The following is a 9,958-nucleotide window of genomic DNA, read 5'->3' as shown; positions in this document are numbered from 1 at the left end:
CGTAAGTAATTCAGAAAGGTTAAGGTCACCAACACAAATTACGATATCGGATTGTTCAGCGATGGAGATTAATAAGGAAATGAGATGGCCAAGAGGATGAAGGAGAGTCGTTTGCCAAGAAGGATGTCTGATTTGCAACTAAAGGCCAAAAGACCAAGGGGAGGGGGGGGGTCCGAGAATGAGGTGGAAGGATATGATAAAGACTGATGTCATTAAGAGAAGTGGAAATAGGAACGAAATCAATGCAAGAGAGAAGCCGATGGACAGGACATGGTGAAGAGGCTTCTTGCGTCAACTCGTGGAACGATGATCGATGATGATGATCCAATAATTTTGTGAGAGGCGGCCAAAGAGTGTGTTGAACCACTGAGGTTAATTATGAGCGGTCTCTTTGGACTCCGGAAGGATTGCTTTGGATTGGAGAAGTGCCAACATATCGTCAATACATAAAGGTGGTTCGAAGAGTGAAGTCGGTAACTATAAACAGGTCAGTCTGACTTCAGACTTACTGGTTTGTAGAAAAAATCTTCGAGGCAATGATTGAGAGTTCAATCCATGGACATTTAGAAGGAAATACAACATGATTTTGTTAAGGACAAATCATGTTTAACTAATCTAGTAAAAACAAATTTGTCACAGTTACGTACGAACCGCAACGTAGTGAAAAAATCAAATAGTTTTGTTTTGGATTTTAGCAAAGCATTTGACTCAGTTCACTCATAAGTGGTAACTGTTCATTCATGAGAGGAAAGAGCTTGAACAGGTTGGGATCACTGGTAAGATTCTAAGATGGATTGCTGGCTGACTTGCAGGGCAAAAGGCAGAGGGTTGTGATCGATGGATATTCTTCGGAGCGAAGTTCCCAGGGGAATCTGTTCTTAGGTCACCCTTGTTTCTGATTTTCATAAATGACATCGACGAAGGGATAAATGCCGTGATGTCAAAATTTGCAGACGACATAAAGATTAGGACAGTTGTTAAAGATTAGTGGCCAGCAGCACATTTGAACCTGAAGGATCAAATGCGCTGCTTGCGAAGGATGCTTTGCTCCTTCAGGATATTTGAACAGGCTTCACGAATGGTCAGAAATCACAGCTGTGTTTTAATGCAGCAAAATGCAAGGCGAATAGCAACCCTAAAATAAATTATACACTTGGTAGGATTGAATTAATAACTGTAGAGGAGGAAAGGAAATCTGGGAGTTTACGATACGGGCAGATATGAAGTTTTCTGAGCAGTGTAAATAGGCGGCCAGGAAAGTCCGTGGTATCCTATCGACGATTTATCAAACAATATCCTGTAGAGATAGGGAAAACATAATCCCACTGTATAAGGTAATTGTAACGTCGCATTTGGAATTCTGTGTCCACGTATGGAGACCTAATCTGAAAAAAAAAAAAAAAAGACACAGCTTTTGAAAGAATCCAAATACGAGCAATTGGCATGGTGAGATCGGCAAAACGGTAACCTTTCCAGGAAAGACCGGTTATATGGTCTACAGAGCTTGGCAACCTAGCACCTTCGAGTGGTTCGTAAAATGAATGAAGGCAGACATTTCTCTGTTATAAAGAATTCCAGAACCAGGAGCCGTAATTTCAAAACTACAGGGGAAGAGGTTTAGACTACACTGTAGGAAGTTGTTTTTTTTTTAAGAAGCGAGTTGTTGATTACTGAAACGCCGACCGCGCTAGCCAGATGGGTAAAGTGCCTGCCTGGCAACACAAAGGTCGCGGGTTCGAATAATGCCTCGGGCTTGGATCAAAGTACTGCAAAAACCATGGGAGGTGCATTATGACCACAGAAGACGATGCGTCAACAACTACCAAAAAAAAAAAAAAAAAAAAAAAATGGCTGAAACAAGTTGCCTTCACATGTAGGTGAGACTGACAGTTTGAAGAAATTCAAAAGTCAACTGGATAGTTACCTACATGAGAGGTCCATAATTTGTATTTTCGTGTCTACGGTTTTTTTTTGGGTGGTGCAGCAAAAGCCTATGGTTTCCTTGCACTATATGGCTAATTCTAATAACAAAAAGGATTATATAAATAGGCCGAAAACATAGCTACCATGAAACGTAATTTAAATTTATTCTATTGATGTACAAAGCATAGATATTAAAATCAGATAAAATTTAGACACCACTGAGGAGACCGACTAGAGAACTACTGGCTTATTACTTGGGATTCCTGTGCATTTTCAAGTACAGGTTACATTTTGGTTATTCTTACCGCGATATTTCACGGTCTTGAAACTATATTCAGCCTCATCGGTTTCTAAATTTTATTAGGTTTTTATGTGATTTTAATGGCTATTTGCCTTATAAGCACACTAGCGAAAAAAAAAAAAAAAAAACGAGCGTTGTATTAAGACAGTCACAGACGGAAAGAAATGCAAACAAATTCGAATAAATGCAAATACTGTACATGCAAAGAAAACTGTGATATGACGACTTGTTGCCTCGTTGAGTATAAAGAGTGCACATACTGTTCAACTGCAGTAATCTGAAGTAACCAAAAGTGGGAAAATGGGTGATCTATTAGACTTTGCAAAAGGCCTTATCGTGGCTGCACGTTTAGCAGGAGCCACGATTCAAGAAACAAAAGACGTAACTGGTTTGTCAAATGCATCCATCGCAAAGGTTTTTAATGACTGGAAAGCAAGTGGCAATTTAAATTTCTACATATCAAATGTGGCAGCCAAACAACAGCGAAGAGCGAAGCCGTAGTACTCTAAGGACTGTACAGAAAAATTGGACATCCAGTATGCAGCAAATAACATCTAAATTCAATCAAGCCCAGAACTGCGCCATTTCAACCTGCCCCCATCATGGGAATTGAAGAAATTGGGTATTAGCAGTTGTCGGCTATTGGGGAGCTACTTGTTTCAGAGAAAAACAGAAAAATCCAGCTTGCAGTGGTGTCGAGAACGTCGTGATTGGAAAGTAGAACAATAGAAGAAATTTGTTGCCAGATGAATCACGATGCACTTTGTTTTGCATTGATGCTAGGCAGAGTGTGGCGAGAACTTCCCGAAGCGTGGACCCTTCTTGCCTTAAGGTAACCCAAGGAGCACCTGGAGGTGTCACGATATGGGGAATGTTTTGTTTGCAAGGACAGACGAATGTCGTCTAAGAAGTACCTGAATTTCGTATCAGATCTACTACACCCAGCAATGTTACACTTACTTTGATCCCGAAGGTGATGGTTACTTTATGGATGACAATGCAACAGCGCATCGTACTAGAAACGTGCAAGAATGGTTAGGAGAACATGACACGGATTAATACCATCTTCCCTAGCCCTCATATTGACCTAATCTCAATCCTATTGAGAATATGTGGTATATGCTGGAGAGAGCTATTCGGCAACGAAGTCGCTACGCGATATTTTGCTGGAAGAATAGTTAGTTAGACCAAAGTACAGAAAAACACCTTATAAAATCCATGCCGCGACACACAAAGGCGGTCCGATTCGTTACTGAATAAAGGTTTATATTTTTCTGGCCAGTGTGTGTGTATTTTTAAATTTACATTATATTTCACGGTTGCTATATTTTCGGCCTGTTTATTCCTTGTTGCAGTCATTGGTATTTTATTTTCTCATTGTATATTATATGTGTTACTTGGAGACATTTAGTTACTGCTGCTATGGCTCCTTATTTACTCCCCGCCCCGACATTCTTGTTTTAACGATTTAATTTTCTCTTTATCTCAGTTTCCCACATATATATGGCTATGCTTTGCCTTAGGGGAAATACCAAAATATTCCAGAAACAATTATTTTTTTGATTCAAGCGACATTTCGCTCCCAAAACATCTGTTACCCTATTTTTAATGAAATTTATCTATATAATCAAGTGTTTATTTTATCAATGTTCACTTGTAATCGCTGTGCAGCCAATTATTTTCAAGATATTTTATAACTCAGTATCATTAGACAACAATAACGCAAGTACTAGTGTTGTTATTTCAAGACAAAGTAAACTGATGTTTTCACAATAAACGTGAGCTAAGCTACTTCAGCAAATTACTTCATTTTTTGGGAACTAATATTGTGCAGTTACGTCGTCCAAATTTGAATAACGGTTCAAAACCGTAATTTCACCATTTCGGTAAAACATTAAAAAATATATTAAAATTAAATAGGAAGCGGAACAGAATTATTTATTATTCTGTTTCGTGCAGTAGACCCAGAAGTAAAACTTCAGGCGACAGGGATCATACCGTTTCCATGGAAGAGTGAGATAGGTTTGTGCAAAGAGATAACAATGTTCAGATATTAGTGCGGTTGTGGGATTACTGATAACCTATGGTAGAACAAAGTTCTATAAGCAGTATCAGTAAGTACGATAGCACGTGCCACCACTCTGTTCAGCACAAATTACCATCTGTTGACAATTGAAGACTTGGGCGTCATTTGAATCGACATAAAGTGACTGCGGAACCTAAATTATCATAAACAAGGCCAAACACACAGGTAGGTGGCACTATCAGAAACAGTTAAATAATGAATATTATTCGTAATATCTGTATAGAGCTTAAGGAATAATAACGTTTCTAGATGTCATGCTTGTATTCATTGGTTCAATTTTTAACGATGCACGTCTAAGGAAAGACGTGAGTTTCATAACAAGTGTTCACTTATTAAAACTTTCCAATCAAAAACGAGTAAATGGCTTTGGTTTATGTATCGAATTATTTGTCTTCGGTGGCAGCTTATTCGGCACGACACACCACTGGTTGGGAAAGGTCTGGGATCAGGAGCGCAACCAGAAATTCATATGGCGGGTGCAAACTCCAAACTCAATTTGGGGATACAGCGTGTACGTTTGATATATTAATATGTTTACTATTGAGCATATAGAAAAATCCACTTCTATTTAAAGTTAGGAAATTAAGTTAGTAATCTTTCAGTTTTTGATAGTATCTTAAAGGGACTCACATCTGGTGAGTATGGGCTTGGCACACCGAGGGTCCTGAGCTGGATATCATCATTCTTCTCTTTCTTTGTGATTCTTTTCTGCTTCTGACTCTTGTTGTTCTCTCTCTCTCTCTCTCTCTCTCTCTCTCTCTCAGAGTAAGTCAAATTTTTTTTGGCTGGTGCAGCATTAGCCTCAGGCTTCCTTGCGCCATATGGCTGCTAATAATAATAAAAGAGGAGTATAAAACTAATAATAGGACGTTGTAGCGATAACAGAATTTGAAGTGGTAAGAGTAAAATATATGCATTTATTGGAGTGGTGAAAATACACATAAAATTGCGCTATTGCCTAAGTGCGATTCCCGTCTGTGATCGGAGGATTATTTAAGGCTTTTTAATGTGTTGTAATTAGCCGATCTCAGGCGGAGAAAAATCGTCCTGTGAATACGCACAGACACATCCAGAAGACATGCCCCGTATTAGGATTAATCAACCAATATAAGTAGGGTGAAGTGAGATGTAACTACGGAAAGAAGCGGGATTGCTTCCTCCTGTTAATAGCTGAGGTTGTAATGACCATATTGTGACGTCGTCGAATGATGTAAACGAAAATTATAACATAAAGACATTAAATTCCCAGAGTGAGATTCCCAAAGGATTTTAAAATACGGCAAGATGTTTTAGAGGGAGCTAGCCACTCTCACTTATAAAGAGATCAGTTAACGTCAAGTCATTTCTTAACTTCCTTTGCACTCAATCTGGATTGCAAATTACAATTAATTTCGGGACATCGCCCACATGAAATAAAACTATTTCGATGATAAAGAATAAAAAGAACACGAATTTTTATTAAATTTTAACTAAATTAAAAAATATAACTAAACTAGATAATATACATTAAATTAAAGTAAAATTAAACCGCTAAAATAATTTAGCAATTTTTATCTGAATACATTTTTTTTATCTGTACAGCGCTTTATAGTCTGAGTGATCTAAATAACTGAGGGCGGATAAAGTTGTGATACTTTCCAAAACTTGAAGTCAAAAATTGAAGTATTAAATGCATTACTGATGTAAAACATCAAATTAATGAAATTGTGTTTTACAATAGTTTATTACTGATTTTTACGTGAAACACCCTATTTTCATAAAACGGAATCTGTTTTACGAAAATCATTAATAGGTTGAAACCAAAGCGAGAAAGGCAATATGCAATACAGTACTTGTTACATCGCGCCATGAAGGCGCGAGATGCGGTTGAGGTATATAATTCACAGCGTTAAATCCGCTGATCTCTCGTCTTACACTTTACAAGAAGAGTAAGACGAGGCAGCAGTTTGGACTCTGAGATAAAGAGTGAAGTGGATGAATGGAAGCAGTTTTTGTTGTTCTATGTTTACACTTTTGTTTCTGCAAGAATGTGACCGGACAGCTACAGGTTTATACAACTAGGATGTGTCATCCAAAATTCATGCCACACGTACCCTCTATTTGCATGTTGTTTGCGGTCTAAAAGATTGCGATCTAAGTACAAAGGATACGTTTACTATCAGTGCTCGTCAGTAAAAGCTGTATCAAAGCACATTTTGTAATTTTAGCCAGCTTAGAGCTCGTCATTTATTTTTCTGATTATTATTAATACACAGACCATTATAATTAAAAATTCCCTCTGTTTTTCTATGTGTTATGTTGATTTTATAACGAATCAGTATCTTAGGAACATAATGCACATTGTATTAGGTATATACAAATGTTAAAAGCCGAAAAACCAGCAATACCTAATGGGGGGGGGGGTGATCCTATTCCTCCGCTCGAATTCGATTGATCACAGCTTCGACTGAAGAGATCTTTTAAAATTTCTCTAGTATCCAACGGAATTCCAATCCAGACCTCTCTAAGCTAGTGGCAGGTAGCAAAACCAATCGTCGCTAGCTTGTCAAGGAGGCTTTTTACAATCCAAGCCAAATACTACTGTTAACAATATGTAATATGAATAAAAGTCAAACTAAATTCATTAATAAACGTTTTCACATGCCCGTAATAAAAAAGTACTGACTTTGTATCCAGAAATTACGGCGTCGTAGTGAAATTGGGACGTCGCAACGTGTTCGGCAACTTATCCATCGCCCATTTATCCATAGTCACTCTGAATGGGCTACAGAGAATCTCGGGAATGAACTGCATCATCAAGTGCATGCGAGGAGAGACTGCCCAAAAAACAGGGCTGACCTGGTCGCCGCTTTGAAAGCCGAATAATGAAAAATATCGAAGGACATTTACAAGAAAAAAAAAAAAACCTAGTGGACAGTGTCCCAAAGAGACCAGGGACTGTCATTAAGCTAAAGGTTTATGAAGCGCTTTATCAATTTTCCTGTAAATAAAGGTTATTTGTACTAACCTTTATTTATCATAACCGCTATGTAATGGCTGCCAGCTGTGAAAGGGGGTCTAAAAGCGCTTCATTTAATCTATCCTGGAGAGAGTTTCTTGAGAGTAAATATTATATATTTTAGCTATAACAAAAACTATTATTTTAAACCAGATATGTAGTTTTTCTGGAAGGCCAATATTGATGATGATTTAGAATAATAATTTTATTCTGTCATGGCTGATTGGAATATACGTCAGTATAAGTTGAATATCATTTTTTGTCAGAATCAGATTTTGACAATTTTTGAGGTATCCCTTAAGTAAGGGGTCGGCAATCTGCGGCTATTTGAGCATGTAACTGTAGCTCTTTAACTTTGAGCCTACATGAAACAAAGTTTAAAATAGAGTTAGAGGCCTTAAAAATCATTCGAGGTGAGCGGACACGCTTCGCCAGGGCTCTTCAGTTAAGTAGATTGGATTACTGCTGATTGTTACTTTTAAATATCTGATTTATTTAGTATATCGTTGGATTATTTTGTTATAGGTTTTCCTGTAACAGTTTGATTTTTATAATATTATAGATATCATTTTTTAAAGTTAATTTTCATTAATATTTAGGTAATTTTATAATGGTAATTACGAGATCTCCATTAAACACGTCACAGGGTATCGTGACTCACACGGAAATAGCCAATGACGATTTACGGGTGAGTCATGATTTAATCCGTTGCGGAACCTGTGGAATGGTTTTCAAGGTCGACCTGTTGACTATTCATTGCTCATCTCGGGATTCTTTTCTTTGTGATCGATGTAAGGAGTGCACCGATCTTAAATTACAATTTGGTGCACTGATGGAACAATTTGAGTCACTGAAAAAACGGGTGCTTGCCCTCGAGATTAATGCATCTGGGAGCTCGTCAGGGGCTCAAGACTCCAGCAATCTACCAAGTGATGCATTCCCGATTCGGGCCTCAAAACAAAAAAAAAAAAAAAAAAAACCGTGCAAACTACTCTGGTTTCAAAAGGACTTTGTTTTAATAGGGTACTCTATTGTCAGGAAAACAGAGAATATTTTTGTAATAAGGATAGGTGGAGTAGAACCAGGGTATGTGCTGCCGGGAGCAACTATTAATGATGTCACCAACAGATTTCAGATTTTAAGGGGGGTAAAGGGAATATTATTATTCATGTGGGGACTAATGACATTAAACGTACACGATCTGACGATTTGTTGGAAAAATACAGGACCACGCTGAGGAAATGCGGCGGCTAGGCCACAAGGTCTATGTGTCTGCAATTCTGCCCAGAAACGATAGGAGGGATTAGATGTTAAAAACCTTGTGGATTAACTCAAGACTAGAAGGGCTCTGAAAGGTTTTGGTGGGGAATTTCTATCAGTTTGGCCCACACTTGTGGGTAGAAGGAATTTGTTTTGTAGAGACGGGATACACTTAAACAAAGGTGGGTGGTGCAAAAGTTTTTGCCAGTATTATTGAGGATACCTTAAAGGTTCAGGGAAACTGCTAGTTAGAGGGGGGGGGGTAATACTGACACGCGTTTATCTGATAATATTGGTCAAAGTAATTCTTGCACATACCTCAAGAGTTCTATCTGTTACCCCAACTGGACACATTATCTAGATGTTCTGGGGGCAGAAACGTTTCAAGTGAGCGGGTAGCTAATGCAAGGGAAGAGAGCCTAGAAAACTTCAAGGGTTGTGTTGGGTTGTTAAATATACAAGAACAGTAAGTCTTAATAGTTTATATAGTAATGTTAGAAGTGTCGTCAATAAAATGAGAGGATTCGAACGGTTGGTTAAAACAAGTAACGTGAACATAATAGGGCTTACGGAAACGTAGTGCCACCCGGGAATAGGGGATGATGAGTTTCAGTACGGCTTGTATAATGTATTTAGGAAGGATAGGGTAGATAGAAGGGGTGGTGGGGTAGCGCTTCTAATCAGAAGAGCCTGTGTGCGAAGATAGCTTTCCCGGATTCAGACGTTTCACGTGCTAGTATAGAATCTGTATGGTGTGAGATAGTTGGAAACAAAGGTATAATGCGAGTAGGAGTAATCTACAGACCAGGTGATTGTGAAGATTATGACGAAAGCCTCTACATGCAAATGGAATGGGCAAGTAAGCATCAATGTCTTATTATGGGTGATTTCAATTTGCCTCTAATTGATTGGAGTAAATGGGAAGGAAACTCGAAATGGGGAACAAAATTTTTAAATCAACTTGATGGCTGTTATTTGTATCAACATGTCAGGGAAAGTACTAGAGAAAAGAATATCCTAGACATCATCATCACCCATGAATCAGATGACATAACAAGGCTGATAGTAGAGAAACCAGTAGCAGGAAGTGATCACGGAGTTCTACGGTGGATGATGAAGAGAGGGTGCAGTAGTAAAAGGCAAAGGAATTGGTTATAATTTCAGAAAAGGTTATAATTTCTTACGATGCCTTAAGGTGCTACCATGGTCTCTTAACTGGGTAGATATCGCACAGAGAACGAATACAATTGAACTGTAGTATGCTTTTAAAACATTAATCATAGACGCCTTGAATGCGTATTTACCATTAAAAAAATACTCCACGAGGCGGGTTCCAAGTTAGATGAATAGTGAAGTTGACACATTACTTGAGCAGAAAAAGGTGGCATGG

At 38.2% G+C, this 9,958-nt stretch overlaps 1 protein-coding gene across 1 annotated transcript in view; it reads left to right on the top strand.

Moving 5' to 3' along the window:
* Window positions 1-4,373: 4,373 nt before the first annotated feature.
* Window positions 4,374-9,958, top strand: part of LOC150081987 (uncharacterized) — a 151,415-nt gene continuing 145,830 nt past the window's right edge. Inside the window, exon 1 of the mRNA XM_090379885.1 lies at window positions 4,374-4,475. The gene's annotated coding sequence lies outside the window, so the exon portion shown is untranslated. The remainder of the gene's footprint in view (window positions 4,476-9,958) is intronic.

The sequence above is a fragment of the Mastigoproctus giganteus genome, chromosome 8 (assembly GCF_048544385.1).
Source record: "Mastigoproctus giganteus isolate SK-2022 chromosome 8, ASM4854438v1, whole genome shotgun sequence".
Lineage (NCBI taxonomy): Eukaryota > Metazoa > Arthropoda > Arachnida > Uropygi > Thelyphonidae > Mastigoproctus > Mastigoproctus giganteus.
This window is presented reverse-complemented; position numbering and strand designations above follow the sequence as displayed.